At 39.0% G+C, this 21236-nt stretch overlaps 2 protein-coding genes across 2 annotated transcripts in view; one reads left to right on the forward strand and one right to left on the reverse strand.

Annotated features, from left to right (window-relative positions):
* LOC145996205 (ATP-binding cassette sub-family G member 8) overlaps positions 1-19939 on the reverse strand; it is a 122201-nt gene extending 102262 nt beyond the window's left edge. Inside the window, exon 1 of the mRNA XM_083132621.1 lies at positions 19718-19939. The gene's annotated coding sequence lies outside the window, so the exon portion shown is untranslated. The remainder of the gene's footprint in view (positions 1-19717) is intronic.
* A 116-nt stretch (positions 19940-20055) lies between these two features.
* LOC145996210 (ATP-binding cassette sub-family G member 5) overlaps positions 20056-21236 on the forward strand; it is an 84114-nt gene continuing 82933 nt past the window's right edge. The window contains exon 1 of the mRNA XM_083132630.1: positions 20056-20204. The gene's annotated coding sequence lies outside the window, so the exon portion shown is untranslated. The remainder of the gene's footprint in view (positions 20205-21236) is intronic.

Here is a 21236-nt window from a genome sequence, read left to right on the forward strand (position 1 = left end):
GTTATGAGTGGTGTCAGCGGTTCAAAACAGGCAGAACATCCATTGAAGACGATGCAAAACCTGGACGGCCATCAACATCGTGTGATGACGTGCATGTTGAGCAAGTGCGTGCTGTGCTGCGGGAAAATCGTCTGTTGACCGTCCGTGAAATTGCAGAAGACGTGGGACTAAGCAAATCGTCCTGCGTCATTTTAGGGAGGCTGTCAGGAAGAAGAGGCCTGCAGGGTGGCCAAATCGAACATGGATGCTCCATCATGACAACGCACCCGCGCATTCAGCTCTCCTTATTCCAGAGTTTCTCGCCAAGCACAGCACTTCTGTTGTACCCCACCCTCCATATTCCCATGATTTGGTCCCTGCGGGCTTCTTTTTGTTTCCCAGGTTGAAATCCACCCTGAAAGGACGCCGATACGAGTCCATTGAGGAGATTAAGGGAAATTCGCTCCGCGAGCTGCAGGTTATTCCCCAAAATGAGTTCCAGAACGCATTCCAACAGTGGAAGAAGCGCTGTATTAGCAGCGGAGTGTGATAAAACCGAAAAGGCTGTGTGCAAAGTAAATACATTTATTTTGATAAAGTTAGGTTTCTTTTTGGACAAAACTCGTATAGTGTATACAGGAACATTCCGACAAAAGTAAAAGTGCTTTATGAAAAATGTGGTTTCAATATGTGCTATTTAAAGCGGCAAGACTTATATGCAATTATTGTTTACTTTAATTAATATCGTGGTGTAAGGGGGGCGACCTTTCATGGCACCCAAAAGTCAACCTCACATTCTCGTAGTTAACCCCGGTAACTGTTTCTTGAAGGCTAACGACGCTCTGGTGCCTGGACTCACATAATCCTCTGTGGGGTCGTGTTGTCCTTTACAGCCTCGGCCTTTAACTTTGGTCAGGAGATTTCATCTTCATAGACAGTATAGCTTTAGTTCTTGATAGTAGTCTACGACAGTATTCAGTGACGGTGGCCACAGTTGCCACCTACACGTTTTGCCACTACTTGCCTCTGCACTATATGTAAACTCTCCTTGCTCCCCTTCCCCCTTGTTTTGGCATTCAATTGCCGCAGTATTAGTTTTAGAAGTTCATTGAGGACGTATTTAACACACATTTTTTACTTGTTAGCGTCCTGCCTTCCATTTAGATTTAATCAAGGGGCTTATCCCCATATTGCGTGACGGACACAAATAGCCTGTGTGATGACGTGCCCACAATTTAAAAATCAATCAGTCAATCAACCCACCGAGTATCGAGCCCAGGACCCCTTGATTACACAGTGATGGCATTTATACGCGTACAACAGGAGGACCTTGACTTTCAGTATTAAATCTGCACACTGTCACAACAGCACCAACCATAGCTTGCCATATCCGTGTACAGGCACGTATCCAGAAATATATTTCGGGGGGAGGGGGGTCCGAACAAAATGTCTCAAAATAATATTAATAATATAATATAATAACAATAATAATGTTAAATTAAAATGATTATAATTATATTAAATTAACTAAAATAATATTAATTAAAATATTCAAATTAATTTATACTGTATTACCATTACATGAATAGGTGTGATATAACAGCATGTATTCATTATGTAGGTTGCGTGTAATTTATATATATACGTATATATTAACCTGCCCTGGCAAGGAAATTATTGTCAAATAGATGAAGATTTGAATATTTATTGAATATCAAAAAAGGATGTTAGATATAGTTAACGAAAATTAAAGATACTGGTAATATTTTATGAATATTATTATAAGTAGTAATAAATCTTGCCTAAATCTTCTTTGGTACTGTCATTCAAATTCGTATGGTCCCAATATAATCCTTGTCTTTGAATAAGTTGGCGGAAATAAATAACTCTCGATTAAGAAACAAGCATATTTTTATTATTTAATTTGTTATTTTATTATTACGCTATTTTTATCATATAATTTTTGTACTTAGTAGGTCTTTCGGGGGTTCCGGACCCCCTGGACCCCACTCTAAATACGTCCTTGTCCATGTAGTTGCATACATGGGTGGCGTGCAAGGAGAAATTATCTTTTCCAGTACACCGCGAAAAAGATACCACCAGAAAAACGACAAAAGGCGAAATGATGACAATTTGACAAAAGACAAAGGTTGCAATTACTTTCGGCTGCGCGTACCGTTATCATTGACGCCGACGTCTAATTGTCGCCATCCTTGTGAACCCGTGAAAGTCCGCGTTGGGTAAGCGGGGCAGCGTTGGATGCGCCGGTGTGACATAAGTGCGAAGGCGAAACTGACAATTCGTCACGGTTCGCGTTCGTAGGTCGACAAGTTTCACAAAACTTTTTGTTTCGTTTGCGAGTCGTTTAATAACGGCTGATGGGTCAACCGCGACGTCGATCCAAAAAGATTGGAAAGATGTCGAAAGTGAAACGGTAACCCACCGGAAAATAATCTTTGCCCACCCGCATGAGAAACTTTCAATGTATTTTATAGCTAGAATCGCATACACACAGAGATATAAAAAGAGAGAAAAAGGAACAGAATGAAGCAGAGAGCAGAAGAAAGACAAACCGAGAAAGAGGAAGAGAAATGTCAAGAACGAAAGAATGGGAGAAATATAGAGAACAACGGACGAAAGTAACATAGAAAATATAATAAAGACATTGAGGAAGAAACAGAAAGAAAGAAGGGAGAAACAAAAGCGGGAAAAGGAGATGAACAAAGTAAGAAAGAGATAGGAAGGTATAGAAATATAGATAAAAGAGAGAAACTGAGAAAAAGAGAACTGAAGAGATGCGAAGAAAGAAAGAAAGGAAAGCGGATAGAGAGAGTAAGAAAGAAAGAGATAGGGAGGGAGACAAATGTAGAAAAAAGAGAAAAACGAAGAGATATGAAGAGAGGAAGAAAAAATATAATAGCTTATATTTTTCTCACTTTGTTTACATAGAGGACGCTTACTCATGGTAAGTCCTGTCAATATGCAATTTGCTATAATGGATGTTATTGTTAAATTTTGTACACTGCTACAATAAAAATAAAAAGCACCAGTATGTAAACACAAGAGGGCGCTTGAAGATAAACAATGAAAAATAGGGAGTCAGTGGGGGTTGAAATAGGACAAGAAGAGAACTATGAGCTGGCATTTTTTGAGAACTACTCGCGTGAACTATCGTCATGGTTCTATAGATACTTCACTGGTTATAACCAACAGAGGGCCAGAAGATACCAAATCCCCACAAAATAAATTCGGAGAAACTGGTTACATATAATTACTTGCAGTTTCATGTGTTGGTACATAACATATGTATGGAGAATGTTCATTTCTACTCATTAAAAAAATATACCTAGCTCAGAAAACAATTTCTTTTGCAAGCGTTTGGAGTGCTAATTTTAACTCTCCGTTATTCATTCTGTCTTTACTAGAAAAAGTTAACCGTGGCTAACAAGTTAATAGATATATTGTTTGGAGCAGATCTGTCCGTGGCCCACCCAAAATTATTCGCGGAAGACTGTCAATAATGCTTTGAAAATGATAGGCTTGAATAGATCTTGATCTATGACGGATGTGTTTGGAAATATTTATTTTTTCTGTCCATCAATTTCAACAGTAGGCCTGTTTAGGCGAATAGGGGCTTGTCTGCTATGCGGATGGTCATAGTTCGATAGCGAGATCGTAGCTGTGAAACAGTCTGCTGTTCGTACACATAAACAACCCCATTCAAGTTGGAATAAATTGATCTTCTATGAATGTCGTGTCCAAAAAATACAAGCATAGGATATTATTTACGCTGGTCAACCCAAAGTTCAAATCAAACACGATTTATTCTGCCACAGTGTGAAACCATTTATAGAAAATAACATTACCATTCGTAATATAATTTTATATTTCCGAATATAACCTCGTACATACAACTTCACATCCACAGCATATGCACACAAATATGGTCGTTACTTCTTAATCCAGCAGATCTTCGTGGCGGAGAGGTTAGCACAACGGGCTACGACGCCAGGAGCCTCGGGGTCGAATCCCGGCCTGGGCGTGGTATTCTTTTTGTACCTCGATCAATTTTCTCGTATCATCACTCTTACTCATTTTCATTAGCCAAATGTGGCAGAAAAGCGAAGTAGAATAAACCCAATCAACTTAATCAAGGCTTCGGGTCGTACTTTAAACTGTAGGTCCAAGCTCAATTAATATATGTGAGCAAAACATACAGTAAAATACAGTACGCACACGTTAAACTTGGTTTGGTTTGAGTTGCTGTTTTAAGTCCACTTTATGCACAGTAAGGCTAATCGGGACTGGACCTACAGTTTAAAGTGGAATCCGAACCACTTGTGCCTCCACCGGGTATCGAATCCGGGACCCCTTGATTACAAGGCAATGACGCTACCACTGCGCCATGGGGGAGGTCCACGCACACGTTAAACTGAAGTGCAAAGAAATTAGTATGCAAAAATCTCGATCTGAGCGGATGATTTGAACCCGTGACCTTCGGAATGCGAGTTCAAGAACCCGGACAGGCTCAGAAAAGAAAACATTAGCTCTTTTGGCTACAACACCCATACTGGAACCTGCGAGGCGAGTCAAATGAAGTTCCTTATGGGAACACTATGATTTCCATTAAGCCACGTTGCAACATCTTCAATCGTGCGTTTCTTTCTTGGATAACATCTTGCACAGTGACACATTTCTTACGGTCTAAAAGAAAAGGAAGAGCTCTTAATAGGCTTTTGGGGAAAAAATGTTGTTCAGGATTGGATTTTGGGCAACAAAAGCATTCGTTTCGAGGCGTCGCTTCCACAACGCTGTGCAGGTAGGTAAAAAAGAAGAAAAAGCAGGTCCTGTGTGAAGGAATCCAGGTAGGCTCCCTTCCCCTCCCTCCTCTCTCTCTCTCTCTCTCGTAATGCTGGTGTAAGTGTTGGGTCAAGGTCCGCTTCCTGCTAGTCTAAACCTCGAGTCATCGGCCTATAACAACTGTATTCCAACTCGAGTCCCGGGCCTAAAGAACGTGTCAATAGATTATAACTTCTCAAGATGAACGATGTAGGGTATTTTGATATCCTAGAGTAATGGATGAGTAATGATACGATATATTTGAAGATTACAGTGGCGCCAACTTCAGATAACTTGTGGGAGGTATATTTTCCTTATTTTGATTCGGATTTCTGCCTCTCGTGACCAATCGCAACGATTATTGATTGACTGAAATTTAAAAATTGGATGAGTCAGCAATTTAGACTATTTGCACGCGTCATAGTATACGGGGAGTAGCGACTTACCACAACTAAAATCAACGCTTTTGAACACTCAGCACATACGAGAACAAAACAGGACAACACAGTCGTACGGAGGATTTACTGGCCGTAGGTCCAGACGCCATAGCCTTATTGGCCTGCATGACAATCGCGACGATGAGGACGACGGAGCACATACACCCACACACACACACAAAGAACGCATGTCCATTCCGTGACTCGAACTTAGAACTCTTATTGGCGAAAACGATAGTCGACCATTCAACAGCCTCTTCCACCGAGGCGTCATTTTTTTGTGTGTGGGGGGCGGGGATTGATAAGAAAGACACACACACACACACACACACAGTACAGCTGTTTAATATCCAAGGTCCTACAGAAATGTGTTTCATGACAGAACAATTTAAAGACCGCCGCTGATATACTCTATGCACAAATTTGTACACAAAATTGAAAAATGTGTACTAGCTCACATTTGGATAAAAGTTGGTAGTACTATATTGTGTGTGTGTGTGTGTTCAAACATACATACTGTGACAGGAAAAGAACAATTAATCGAAAATATTACTGTAGGTTCTTTAACATTTGAGCAGTTACTGTGCAAACACGTGTTTTAAAAGCAAGTTCACTAGAACAATATATACTTCGTTGACCCTTTTCTTGAGATGAAATCATCTACTTCCAGAGTTGAGCTATTCTCATCAACCTGTTGTTAAGTCTGGAAGGGTAATCCACCGGCGTCGTTAACACTGTGACATGGGGGACGCGTCTCCCCAATAAAGCAGAAAAAATAGTACGTATAGATAAAGCACTGATGAATTTCAGTATAGCATGTCTCACCAAATAACTGAAAGTTAATGTAATCTTACTAAAATAAATGTATGGTTTGGATGAAAGTTGTCTTTTTATGCATTAAAAATGCTTATCTTGCGAATTACATTACAGATAGTGCTTTCTATATTATATTAGCATCGTATACTTCATGTTACCGTCGATTAAACAACTTTACTCATATCTTTTTTGTACATTTAGCTTTAATATATGTGGAACTGCTCATTATATACAGGGTGGCCCCAAAAAGGTAACCGAAATGTAGAACCGTTGTACATGTGTTCGGTTATCTTTTTTGGGCCACCCTGTATTATGCAAATTATTAAAAGAAGCTTCTGAACCAGAATTTAAGTAATTTTTTAAAGAACTTAAATACTGATTTATCAACGCCACTGATCGTTCTCCATCGCACCCTTCTGACGGCTGGGTTTCCTCTCCGATTATAAGCTGGAAGGACGAGTAGTTATTTAAAAACACGTGGCCTGCGTGCAAACAAGGTTGGGGGAGGAAACTGCTTATTCCTTCATATTTTCTGTGCCGCGCTTGGCAGAGGCAGTGTTGCTTCACGAAGATAATTTTTCCTTGGTGAAGATACAATGTTCGGCTAAGAGGGAAATTTTACCGGGATTTTTTTCCACCTGTTTATTGTACACAATAAATAAGATTTTTTTTAGGTAAACCAGGTCAAATTTTCAGGGTACACCACTGGGGGTGTTGTTATACGTGCTACGAATAATTGAAAGTACTATTAATACAAGTAATTCGAAGCTTGTTAAGCATATCCTAGAAAGTAAACGCAATAACTTTTAGTTTCTCTGAAAAGATACAAGATTCAGACTCATGCCACGGCGTTGAAAGCGGTGAACGCAGACGACTGCAATAGCTGAGAGCAAGTGACTCGTGAAGGATGGCCCCTCACTTCCTTGTGTGGTAAGGACTCTCGTGAATGCGTGGAAAGTCCTGGATTGGATTGCATGATGTGGAATATTCCGCAAAACCGTTACCTCCACGGATTACTGCGGCTAAAAACGTTCGTATCTCGTGACGGCCGAGGCTGTAATGATCTGCATTTATTTCCCCCCTTGCACAATTCCCAAGTGCATGCGGCCACGCTTCGGGATCCCATGAGAACCAATGTCATTGCATAACCGTATATTCCTCAAGAGCATGTGGCTGTCTAGAAAAAACACAGCTCCGTTACAGAATATAAGGGTAACCTGTGTATGTTGGTGGTAAACACCCAACAAGATGGTTCAGGAAAGTCCTTATGAGGAAATATAAGCAGGATCATGCTAGAAGAGTACCATGTTGAATTTGACACCAAAAAGGCAAAATAAGAGAATGTGAAATGAAATAAAATTTAAACGGAAGTGGTAAATACAATTGGGGTATTTTTACTTCACTTTACGAGTGAAAAGTTTTGAGCCTCACATGGAAGCTGTGATGCTAGGTAGTTAAAATTTTGGAGGATGTAAAGTTTGAGTTTTAGGACACTCTCGGCTAAGTTTTATCAAATTCACATGTTTTTTTTCTATTTTTTTGTCAGGTTGAAAATGCATGAAGTGTCAGAGGAGAGAGTGGCCGACAGGGCCGTGATTCGTTACCTCTGTCGGAAAGGCCTCACTGCACAGGCTGCTTTGGTCGAGTGTGGCTTCACCGCACTTCCCCATTCACCTTATTCCCCCGACCTGCACCGTCAGATTTTCATCTTTTCCCTGCTATGAAGAATTCACTTCGAGGACGTTACTTCCACACGTACGAAGGCGGTCATTCAGGGGTGTAAGACTCAGGACAAAACATTCTACCAGATGACTGTAAACAAATTGCAGCACAGAATGCATAAGTGCATTGATCTGAGGGGTGATTATAGAGATTATGTGATTATGTGAAGAAATCATAATGTGAAACTGTAGCTCAAATATCCCTTCCCTGTGAGGCTCAAAACTTTTCATTCTCACCTCGTATATCCGTACACACACACACACACACACACACACACACACACACACACACACACACACACACAAACACACACAAACACACACACACTCTACAAGTGTACCAAAATAATTTCCCAAAACCGCTCAATTTCCGAGGTTTTGAAAAAAATTAAAAGCTTTTTTTTTTTTTGCTTTTTGTCTCTACAATGAAAATATAGAAATGTAGCCTGTGTAAGTGTTGCAAATTGGCACGGAGATATTTATTGTCAAAATATGTTCACGCTCATGGAATGGGTAAATTTATATAAATAAGTCCACGTTGTTGGAAGTAAAGTACAGATGACTAAACACTAAGTCAATTTTTTTCAATGCGAGCAGAAAATTATGCAATATTAAATATATACCAATAGGTATATCTTATAACTTTAAGAGAAACACTGTGCCCAGTTCCGGATATGCTTTCGAGAGCTAATCCTATTCAGGGATATCCCAAATCAATTGTTAATGAATATTGCGTTGCTGTGTCTAAATGCACGTTTCAAAAACAAAATTAATTCAAAAATTACAGTTGATACGTACTTAAAACGACTGTCAAAATAGGAAAAACGTCACCAATTTTTAAATCAAAATAGTTACCATCCAACTACCAACTACCATCTCAAGATTGATTCAGACGAATCATCAAACTTGAGGTAATTTCAAGATATTTTCCATTTTAAGTGGGAATGTGTAATTTACTATGGACGTTAAGTTTCCATATCATCCAGAACACACTATCAAGATGACTGGAAAAACGAGCACTATAATATCCGGCCGTAGCCGTGTGTTTATTGTTTGAGACAGGAAGTCAAACCAATAACGTACACCTGAAAAGCAATTTGAGACAGGAAGCGCGGCGGTGCAATGCCATTCCGTACAAGCGCCTTGATTGCAAATAAACAATGACGTAATGGAAAAACAATGCGGTAGGATTCGTAAGGAGCAGAATGTTTATCCTTGGGGCAGAACGACACTTAGATATGCCTTGTGAATAAATAACCTGTGAACAGACAACCGCCAATGTTCCTAATACCTTTCACGATTTCTGATGAAAAAAATTGCAGTATTGATAATATCTTCAATCTCTTACAAACATTACATTATTCTGTTTTGGAGAGAACGAAATAATACTGTTTGCATTCTTTTCGCATCAACAATAAAAAATAAATTAAGGGTGTTAAATACAGGAAAGGTCCTGCAAGAATACTCAATGTATAATTAGTTGGAAATTTTATTAGTTTATCTTTGCACCTCGTCTACAAATGTTCTTATACCGGCCCTATTTCGCGAGAGTTTTGACTTTTTGAGAGTTTTGTTATAAGACCACTTTATGCGTTGAAATGCTAATGGGATAGGACCAACCGTTTAAACAAAGTGGATTCCGAACCACTATGTGCCTCCACCGGATATCGAAACCAGAACACATGATTACAAGGCGACGACATTACCACTAGGACATTCTGGAGGGCCGTCCCCATTTCGATAATACATTATACACAAGCTCACATTTTTTAAAGTTTCTACATCGTGATTTCCAATTCTTTTCGGACCACATCTCACCATACGACGTATGAAAAAATAGTAGTAAAATTCATATCATACAACTCAACAAAAATTCTTACCCACCCTGTATATTGTTCATCATTATTATCTGTAAATATCCTGTACATTGTATATTCTGTTGTTATTTGAAACCGCTTTTTTTCCGTTTTGGCTAATCGCGACGGCGAGTGATTAGATGAATTGACATATCGAAAGTACACCCATGTCCACGCTAGGAGCCGATCTACATGGCGGAGTGGTTGGCACAGCGCGCTACGACGCCAGGAGTCCTGGGTTCGAATTCAGGCCTGGGTATGGGTATTCTTTATGAGTGTCCCTTCATTAATGTCATAATATGATCACTAATCCTCATCTTCGCGATTAGCCAAAAGTGGCAAAAAAAAGGCGAAGTAAAGTAAACCAAATGAAATGCAGTCCAGGGCTCGATCCGGGAAATTTCGAAAAATATCCCTTATCGGCCATACAGCCAGACGTCGATCGAAGAGTGAACATCAACAAACAGTAACAGTGAATTTTACTATTAAAAATCCTTATCCTTCCATTAGTGTATTGTTAATGCTAGCAATATCCTTGCTGTTGGCCATCCTGAGTGAGGTTTCCTCAGTCACACCAGTCAAATTCTGGATGATTCTAAGAACTTGCCTCTTGTAATATGACACCATGGCGTAACAGCTTTATAGACAGTCTAGCCTGGATCTGAAACTACAAGAATCTTCTTCCACGGTGCTGGAGACAGGCAGATCCTAGCACTGGCTCGTCGAGATAAGATTGTTCGGGGAGTAAGTGGAGCATTTTATACACGAAAACCTTTCAAAAATTGCTGCGGTTACTGTGCACTAACCACAGGTGTACAATTTCCATATCTGGCCAATATTAAGTCGCCAATGTTCCTAATAACTTCCATGATTGATGATTCTATCCAGGTTATAGTGGGTGGGCAGGGGGGGGGGACAGGATCAATTTATTTGCAACAGGACTTGTTATCATAAGCGTTGAAGATTAATGGCGTTTAATATGTCATAGTTATGAGCCTTAATAGTGCCCAACGTTAGGGAGGGTTGCTGAATTCTCGTACAGTTACAAACATTTCTGGGTTGTAATTATCCCATTGAAAACCAGTAGGGTTCTTACAACCCAGAAATGTCCATGACTGTACATTGTGTCCTTGATCTGCACAAAGGACATGGATGAAGTCCAAGGAAAGAAAAGTAATAAACTGAACAGATGAAAATAACAAAATTCTATTAAAATACATTGTATGTAATTATTATTTGAACCCCTCTCTTGTTGATTTTTAATATAGCTTGTTCCAAATGGATACACAGCTATGTCAGAACGTTTCATTTACCCTAACAGATGTCTTTTTATATAAGGGAAGGGGGACTGGACTCGACATATTAAGGACTTTACACTGAAACCGACAAGAGTTCAAAAGATGATAAGTAGAGGCACATATTTTTGGTAAATAAAAAGGCAAAATTTCGGTACAAAAACTGAGTCAATTTCGGGTTCAAAAGCGGTAAATAAAATAAAATATCGGTGTTATAGCGGTGAAAAAATGGATGAAAAGTGGTATATAAAAAGACATATTGGTTTTAAAATTGTGAAAATAATCCTAAATTTGATTTAAAAACTACACTTATTCCACAGAATTAACATTTCACTTCTAATAGCACATTTATGTAATCATCAGAGTATTAAGTTTATTTCTGTGTAAAGGAGTCCATTTTTGCTTCTCCAATATTAACAGCAGAATTAATCAATTTTCCGGAAATTGCATAACTCTCAGGATAATTCAGACCTCGGAAGGTGTCACGGCGGTGAATAAACCCTGAATTTCGGTTTTAAGAGTTAATTTCGCTTTTTGCAGTTCATTTCGCATTATTTCGTGACAAAATATGGTCACAAAATGCACCTCACACCTTTCAAAAACATGAAAAATTAACACTATAATGTGTTTTTTCAAATTTCGTTTTTTCGTCAAAAACGAAATATGCATGCCCCTAATGATAAGGTATTTCAGAAACGATCTTCAAGGACGTAGAGGACAATGAAAACACCGCTTTATTGCTTAATTTTAGAAGAGATATTTTTACAACAAAAGCCACAAAAATTCGAGACTTCTTTTCTTCCAGAAAACTGCTTTGTACCTTACATAACAGATTCGTGAATATGAATTAATACATTACGAAATTTATGAAAGTACAGTCTTCCCCACTTAATGCCGGGACATTCGTGCGTCCCGAACAGGAACAAATTATACCATTCCGGGACTGTCCCGGAAAATCCTGGTCGTATAGCAACCCTATGGAATCCTGAATCCATATATTTTTAATTTACTCGCACTTTGTAGGGCAAGAGGCGGGGGTAGAGAAATGCACCGATAAATCTCACAACTGACTGTCATTTTACGATTTTTCGACTTTCACTTGTTTAATACATGACGTAACGTCTCCGCGTTCCAAACACGATTCTCCGTCAACCTTCGATTTCCTTGCGTCACAGCGGGCACGAAAAAGTCCCAGTCCTCGTTCTGGGAGGATGACAATTTGTCTTCGGTATTGCATATTGTTTATGCTAACGGCCCCGATGTTATCTCTCGGATTGCAGGTATGGAAGCTCACGACTTTGCGTACATTGTTTGTTCAGCTCCTGGAATTGGAAGCTGGCTCTCCAAAATTTAATATTTCTTCCCAATGGGGTGACCATAGGCGGATTTAGAATTTTATTCTGGGAGAGGCATAATGTTCTATAAGCAGATGATGTGAATCTTTTTTCGGTATATCAAAAACAGCCTAAAAATGTATGTGTTTATATAACTAACTCTCTAGCCTTCTTAAACCCAAAGGGTTATGGTTGCAGCAACACAGGCCCCTATCTGTTCCTATCCTGAGCAAGATCTATCCATCCCCACCGATTTCCTTCAGATCCATCTTAACGGTACCTCTCAATCTTCGGCTTCCCAACAAGAATCCTGTAAACTCCTCTTTCGTCTCCAATTCTTGCCACATGGCCAGCCCACCTAAGCCTTCTTGATTTAATCATTCTAATAATATCTGTACATGAATACAAATTTTCTAAATTATGTAACCTTCTCCACTCATCTGTCTCCTCATCACTTTCAGGTCCAAATATTTTTCTAAGTTTATTGTTTTCAAATACTCTTAATTTATGTTCCTCTTTCAATGTAAGGAACCAAGTTTCGCAAACTTGATGTTACAGCCAAAATTACTGTTTTTTATATATTAACTTTTAGTTTCTTAGATGCTATACGAGAAGATAAAAAGTTTATGAAGATAAAAGTAACAAGCATTTCCTGAATTATTTCCTCTTTAATATCATTTTCATTTGTTAATGAAAGTACTTGAATTTGGAAACTGGTTCAAACGAGTAGATTTTGATTATTATCTAACACTTAGTTTCGGCCTGTAAGCATATAATTAGTTTTCTCTTTGCTAACTTTCAAACCTATCTCTTTAGCTACTTTGAAAAATACTTGAGCATTATTCTTAATTGTATTTACATCAAGGAAATCGAAGGTTGACGGAGAATCGTGATTGGAACGCGGAGACGTTACGTCATGTATGTGTTTATACTTATATTAGGGCTGGGCTGAGCCGTAACCGATACCGATGTATCGGTATCTGAAAGTATCGTTTGAATTTTTATTTGCCAATACCCAATGCCGCCGATTGGGTTCCAAAACTAATGGCGCAAGGACAGTTTACTCTCCCTTGTTAGATAAGGTTTAGCATAGTGCGGGGCAAAATTGGCAAAAAGTGAGGGGGACAACTGTCCCCCCACGCTCTCCCTAATCGGCACCACTGCCGATACCGGCCGATACTTTTGCAGTATTGTAATCATTCACGTGGTGCACAAAAATGCCGCACGACACTGTAACAGTGTCTAATTATCCTGAAAGTTATGCAAAATTGATTTTGCATCAATATTAAGTTTAGAAACGGTATCTTGTTATTACATAACAGATATTTTAAAGCAAAACAGTGGTAAATCTATATTATATATATATATATATATATATATATATATATATATATATATATATATATATATATATAAAATGGATTTGTGTGTGTATGTTCGTTCCAGCATAACTCTCGAACGCCTGGAGCAATTTTAACTAAACTTGGTACACGTATCACTTGTAACCTGGAAATAAATACTGTGGCGGTAAGACACCCCTGGCACCCCTAGGGGTGGAGTGGGAAGGAGGCGACATATAAAAATAATCGAAAACGACCGATAATAGTATGTAATCAATAGCTTTCGGGGTCACTAAGATGAATAACGACACTCTCAATGCCGTTCAATTTATTTATTATTGCTCCTGGAGGTGAAACTAAAAATGTTGTTTATAATAAAATATTCAATTAAATTAATATTATAGTGAATTTGTAAAAGATTTACTTTATAATTTGTATACTGTACTTATACTTTTAATATTAATTTGATAATAATATTTGTCATGAGAAACTTCAGGATGATATTAACTCAGTTTGTGATTGGGTTAATGCAAACCAATTTACCACAAATTCATTAAAATCATTTGTGCTAACATTCTCTAGGAAAGAAAACTTCCATTTTTTTATTATTTTAGCAGTAATAATATCATCAAACATTTGAAATACATGAAAGATCTGTGCATTATTTTGGAGAGACGCTTAAAATTTGAAGACTATATTAATCACATCATAAATAAAGCAAGAAAGCAATGTACCTTTATTATAAAAAAGTGGAGTTGTTCAAATAACTTACAATTTCTAATTTTAATGTTTGCAACTTTTGTCAGACCTATAGTGGAATACAATATTCCGATTTGGTATTACGCATATAGGGCTAAGATGAAACAATCAATAGAAAAAATACAAAACAGATTTATCACATTTATATATTACAAATTCAAGCTATATAAATACTATTATGAGTATGATAACCTGCTGAATCACTTAGAAATAGACAGACTTGATGTCAGAGCTGAAAAGCGAATTGTATCTTGTATGGAAGGAATCTTGGAGGAAAAATACATATATGGTACCAAAACTCCTTAGTATGATATGGCTTAAGGTGAAATCATACAATTTGAGAGGAAATAGCGAATTATTATGTCTTGATAAGAACTACAAAAATAACAAGTATGTTCTGTATCTCATAAACAGTTATAATTCGAATACCGTGATATAGATATTGATAATGTTGTTAAAACAATTTCAACTTCATATATAAGGATAATTATTTAAGAACTCTTTTATAGTTCTATAGTTGAAATGTAACAATTGTATATTTTTAATGCATTTTAAAAATTCTTGTATTTTTAGGTTATGTTTGCTAAATGTTTTGGAATGCTCTCTTGTCCAATACTGTGGTTTTGGATGCCTTGTAACATGTAACCTTGTAACATGTATTACTGCTGTATTAAGCCTGAAAAGCTATTCTCGGCAGTTTTTTAAAAAAAACTTTTAAATAAATACATAAATAAATAAATTATATAAAAATAAATACCCGTAAATAAAATCAGTTACATTTTACACTATAGTTAGAATTCATTATTTTCCCGTCTAATAGAAGATTGGGATAAATAATACCCAGGCAACGCCGAGTAATCAGTTAGTTGATTCATAAAAGTTTAGTGGAATACTCGCACACTAAAATTAGTCAATGTCTTGAGCAACTTTTTAATTATCACAATTCTCAAGCATCGGTAAGAGTACTGGTCGGTATCGGTTGAAAGTGGTCTCGGCTCAGTCCATATAAAATGTCCACATCAAGACAATTACAAAGGTTAGTTGTTTGTAGTACATCGTACGGTCTACGAAGTTAGTAATAAAGTGTGTTTTATACAGCGTATATTGATACACTTGTGGGTTCATTTGTATCTTTGCTAGTGTCGTAGAGGTTTGCGGCAATTAACAGTAGGCTTAGTTATCACTGCTCTACCTCACATCAAATTATAATATAAAACTCGCGTATATACACAACACCGTTCTGTAGCGGATATAATTATTATTTGCACTAAACAAATGCATTAACTTGTGTTCGATTTACTGTGATCCGAACTCCACAAATGTTCTTGTTATCTCCATTCAATTGTTTTCAACAACTGGTTGCTAAGCAACAGAACAGATTATTATTACATGTCTTTCTTTTCTCTTACACGTAAGAATTGATTTTACGTTTTACACAATTTGAAATCAGTCACAACTTCTTGGAATGTGTTGTATAAAGATACAAAATGCCGGAGTATTAAGTGAGGTGAGTGTACGTACGGTCAACGGAAAGATAATGGTAGGCAAATTGTCCATCGTTCTTTTCATAACTTTCTATTGTACATCCTGTCTTGTTTCGAGGAGCAAAATGATGATGCGAAACAGGCGTTGCGCTCTGCTTATTGACGTCTTTATTTCAATTTATTATCATCACATTGTGCAATACAGACCGAATGAAAATGGTGTTGGACAATTCGCCTACTGTTTCCTTTGCATTTGGGTGTACAATGTACCTCAACCAGGAAACAAATTCAAGGACCCTTTGATTATAAGGTGACAGCATTAGTAGATTTTTGATGTTTGTATAAACAATGATAACAGAAAAGGGATAAGCTTCAGAATTAAGCCGCGGTGGCTCAGTCGGTAACGCGTCTGACTACCATGCTCAAGTTCCCGGGTTCGATCCCCGGCCGGTTCAAATCCGGGAACTTTTCTAACGGTGGAAGCGGCCCCGGCGCCCACCCAGCGTCGAATAACATGGGTACCTGGGGGAAACCCTGGGGGGTAAAGGCGGTCAGGGGCGTGATGCTGATCACATCACCCCCACTCACGACCGGATCAAGAAAGTGTGGGGCGTTACCCCCACACCCCCTATACGCCTTCATGGTGTGGTGCTATGCACAGGGGAACACTTTACCTTTTTTTTTTTTTTCAGAATTCCTTTTCTGAGTCGTAACTGTCACAAACGTTATAGGTAATATGTTACGTAGATTGCTCTCGCTTTGCGTCAAGCAGTTAACGTTAATGCCTTGTAACCAAAAGGCTCCGGATTCGATTTCCGGTGTCGACTTATTTCTCTAGTAAATCTAGTCCCGATTAACTTTACTATATTATTTTACTATCTGATAAAGGGTGACTCGAACTATTTTTGTTCGTTGCAACATAATATCAAAATCTTTTATAATACATACTCCCTTTGGTGGGACACGTGCCCCTGTGCCCCTCATGCTAGATCCGCCAAAGGGTGTGCCAATGAGGTGATTGATTTGGAGGGAGCGGAAACTATAACCTCGGTATTCGTCCCGGATTTTCTACTCCAAAAACACCGGACACATGAAAAGATAGCACTGACTACTAATAAAGAATCCATGATCCCGTTTTATGGTCATGCCTACCCCAGAACGAAATTCCTGAGCACGCCACTGCTTCTTTCCCCCTTCTCCGTAGCTCCTGAATGACAAATAAGGCGAAATACTAAAGTTCATGGTTCTCTTCGGGGCCGGTATTGTCTTGAATAATGTTGTTTTAAGTCCACCTCATGCACATATAGGCTAATCGGGACTGGACCTACAGTTTAAAGTGGAATCCAAACCACTGTGCAATATACTCCCAACGGATATCGAACCCGTGACTCCTTTATTACAAGACGACGCTATTACCACTACGCCATCGGCGAGGCCGTGGGCTGATATTATCAATGGCGATGCTAAAGCAGGGCTCGGGGCAATGAAGTTATTGCTTCCCGTACCCTCTTCCAAGCATTTTATCCTGCGATGTATTAGAGTTATTAAAATTGTATTTATAGAAAATATTGTTTCTCCTGTGACTGTCCCGTTCTTTAATTGTAAAAAATATTAAAATGATTAAGTTATATAAGTTATTAAATAATACTAATTAATTATCAAGGTTAGGTAAAATTCTTTAGTGTGCATTGCATCATCCTTCCATGATGGTATATATGGGAGTGTGAAGGTAGGGCTCCTCACATTTTCGATCTAAACCTTGGAGCCGATTATGCAGATATGCTCAGGTAAACAGAGATCCACCCCGGGGAATGAAACCTTAATCTCCGGCGTGGAAATGGTTCCGTAAATTGCCTTATAATCAAGGGGTCCCGGGTTTGATATCCGGTGTAGTCACATAGCGGTTCTTATCCCACTTTAAACTGTAGGTCCAGTCCCGATTAGTTTGTCTGTGCATAATAAGTGGACTTAGAACTCTAAAACTCCAGCGTGGCAGAAACTCTGCAGACTCTACTTCTTATAAGCTCTATACAAATTATAGAAGGTTAACCAAAAATTATGTACTAAATCGTGCTATGGTGAAGTTATCTGTTCCATGTCCGCTACCTGTGTTTCTACAGAGTGAATTCTTGTGTCACGGGTTACCGGTGTGTAAGGATTCGAGGTTCACTTTTCTAAGTGTATTAGTCTACGTCTGATATGCAACTCACATTGGCCCGTGACTGTGCCGTGGATAAACCATGATATGCTCTCGATCTCAATTCAAGGTGGCACGTAAAATAATAATAATAATAAAATATAATGAAAACTATACATACATTTAATTTACATGATCGTATATGCAGTGCTGTGCAAGAAAGGTATAAATCTTATAAGTATATTTTCACATTATCCATCTGCAACTATAAAGCATAGTCGTAAAAAGATTAGTTTTCATCTTGGGCAAAACAATACATTGTTGTGAGGGCTTCCAGGAACTTGTACCCTTGAAAGAATAACCACCCTACCCAGTGAGGGCGCCAAAAGAGCGAAGGGGTGGCTGCCCCCTCCCGTTGGATCGGAATGTTCCACCTACCATTCCCCCTGCAAAGAATATAAACTAGATAAACAAATGATCTTTTAGTGCTGATAAGCGTTTTTGTCTGACATTTTACTGGTGTATTAGATGTGCCTAACCCCCCATAAAATATTCCCTCGCATCCCCCATACTCTCAGATATGGTAGTCAAAGAGTTTCTTTTAACTCAGTTTTATGCTTAGATAGGCTAATCGGGACTGGATCTACAGCTTATAGTAGGTTCCGAACCGTGGTAAAATGTGCCTCCACCTGGGATCGAACTCTTAACCCCTTTGTATACCCAACGGCGAAAGAAACAGTAGGCGAATTGTCCATCACCATTTTCATTCTGTCTGTATTACACAATGTGATGAGGTGATGACAATGAATTGAAATAATGACTTCAATAAGCAGTGAACAATGCCTGCTTCGAACCAACACAGTTTCATTCCTCAAAACAACACAGGATGTAGAAAAAAAGTAATGAGATAAGTGGTGGACAATTTGCCTACCACTTTCTTTGCCGTTGGCTGTACAAGGCACTGGCGTTAAAGCACTACGTAGTGATTTATTCACATCCTCCAACCCCTCTCCGATTTTTCTTAACGCCCATTTTGGCACTAGATTTGCCTTTACACAGTCTTATAAACAGCCTTATACACTTAGGTTGAAAATTCTGGAAAATCTCTGCCACTACGACATCGGAGAAGTCCGAGGTATGTAGGTAACATGATCCTTTTTTTTTTTTTGATCAAGAGGGTACACGTCTTCTCATCACTAAGTATTCACAAGAGGGGTCGTTCCGTCACACTGATGCAGTGATTTAACCACACCCTTCCTCTTCAAGACCCCGCAGTGGTGGCGATTAGGGGGGCGAGGGGGCAGTTGCCCCCACACTTTTTGCTACTTTTGCCCTCACACTTTGCTATACCTTATGTACAAAAGGAAAATAAAATGTCCTTGCCCCCCCCCAGTTTTGACACCTTGCCCCCCCCCCCAGTTTTGGAACCCAATCGCCGCCACTACCATAAAGTTCTTGAATGGCAAAATTAACACCTCTGTGCCGTTTACCTTAATCATTTTCCTTCACGCGTCAGTTCCAAAAACCATGGATGAGGTACTATGATAAGGAAGGTGCTGTGGCGCCAATAAACAAACTAGCAACTAGGTTAGAGGAACTGGCAATACTGATTTTCGATCTATCAGTGCTAGAAACTATTGATAACAATGGCAAAGAACTTGCTGGATGATTGTAGCCAACAGGCATCAACAATCATTTCACAACTCTGGAAATTACTTACCGTCCTCTGGTTGAATCACTGTCATCCGCGACAAGAAGTTCTATCTGTCCGTCTTCAACTTTGTCCACATCGTCGCCACTGTTAAATCCTATTCCGCCACCACGTCCTCACCGTAAAAAACCAAACCAACAGGTGAAAACTATCGAAAACAATCACATTTCCGAACAATGGCACAACGGACACCAACTCCGCACAAGCTATCACTATGCTCTTCAGTTTACCTTTGGTATGCGGCTCTGACACAGGCCGAGAAGTCAGAACCGTAACCGACAGGTGGGCAGCCAATCCGCGCTAACCAGTGACGTCACCAGATAGCTCTGCTGTTACGTGTGGCATACGAAAGAACTCTTTGCTGGTCGAGGCACGGTTTTGTGTCATGGCGGCCGCTCCTTTGCCTGGATGGTGCGTTCGGCTGTAGAGAACCCGAGGAGTGACTTGTAGACGCGGATAGAACGGTAACCACACGACGAGAAGAAATAGCTAGCAGGTAGGCATTTAGTGTTTCTGTGGTGTTTAGATGGCGTTGCATGTAGGTGATTGTGTTTTCATTTGTTAGTCCAATGTTTATTTCAGTGTTGGAATGTGTAGGTGTGTGTGTGTGACTTCTCGCGGTAATAAGGAAACGATTCCTATAGGTCGGTTACTTCTATCTGTTATCATGACAACCAACAGAGTGTAATTAGTATAAGACGACAAGGATTCTGCCTATGCAATAATTAATTTAGAAACCAATCAGTGTACAGAAAATATTTTATACTTTTAAGCATTTTCCAACAATATCAACAAACAAAAACAGTGGAATTTTTCTACAAGATAGGGTAAATGACCCAGTTATTGGTAATGTAACAGCACAGTTTACAAGAAATCCATTTTTTTCCTTCATTTTTATGGAAAGTCACATGAATGTTTCATTGCGGAGTGGTTAACCTAGCGCGCTGCGAAGCCAGGGGTCCTGGATTCGAACCCCGCCTAGGAATGGATGCTATTTATGTGTCCCTTCATTAATTTCATCACATCATAGCTCATCCCCATCTTCGCGATTAATCAAAAGTAGCAGAAATGCGAAGTAAAATAAACCAAATCAATCAACAAATGTTATACCGAAGCAGAGGTAGGAAACACGCTTATTCTTTAGGAAAAATGAATAAAAATAACAGAAGTGAATCCAAGTTATTGGTACACCTTTCCCAAATATTGGCAGCATAATTGATTCATTTGCTTTATTTTACTTCGCTTTTTGTGCCACTTTTTGGCTAATTTGCGAAGATGGCGATCAGTGATGAAATTGATGAATGGACACTCACAAACCTCCATGCCCAGCTAGGATTCGAACCCGGGACCCCTGGCGTCCTAGCGCGATGTGCTAACCACTCCGCCACGGTGGTCGGCTATTGGCAGCATACATTCCAGTTATTATCACAGTTTAACATTACGCACGCTATCACTGATTTCAAGAGGAAAAATATGAAACGTTCGAATTTTTATCTGAGCTAAGAAACTGGACTGTCTGGAATTTGAT

Source organism: Lepisma saccharinum, chromosome 1 (assembly GCF_977018435.1).
Source record: "Lepisma saccharinum chromosome 1, izLepSacc3.1, whole genome shotgun sequence".
Lineage (NCBI taxonomy): Eukaryota > Metazoa > Arthropoda > Insecta > Zygentoma > Lepismatidae > Lepisma > Lepisma saccharinum.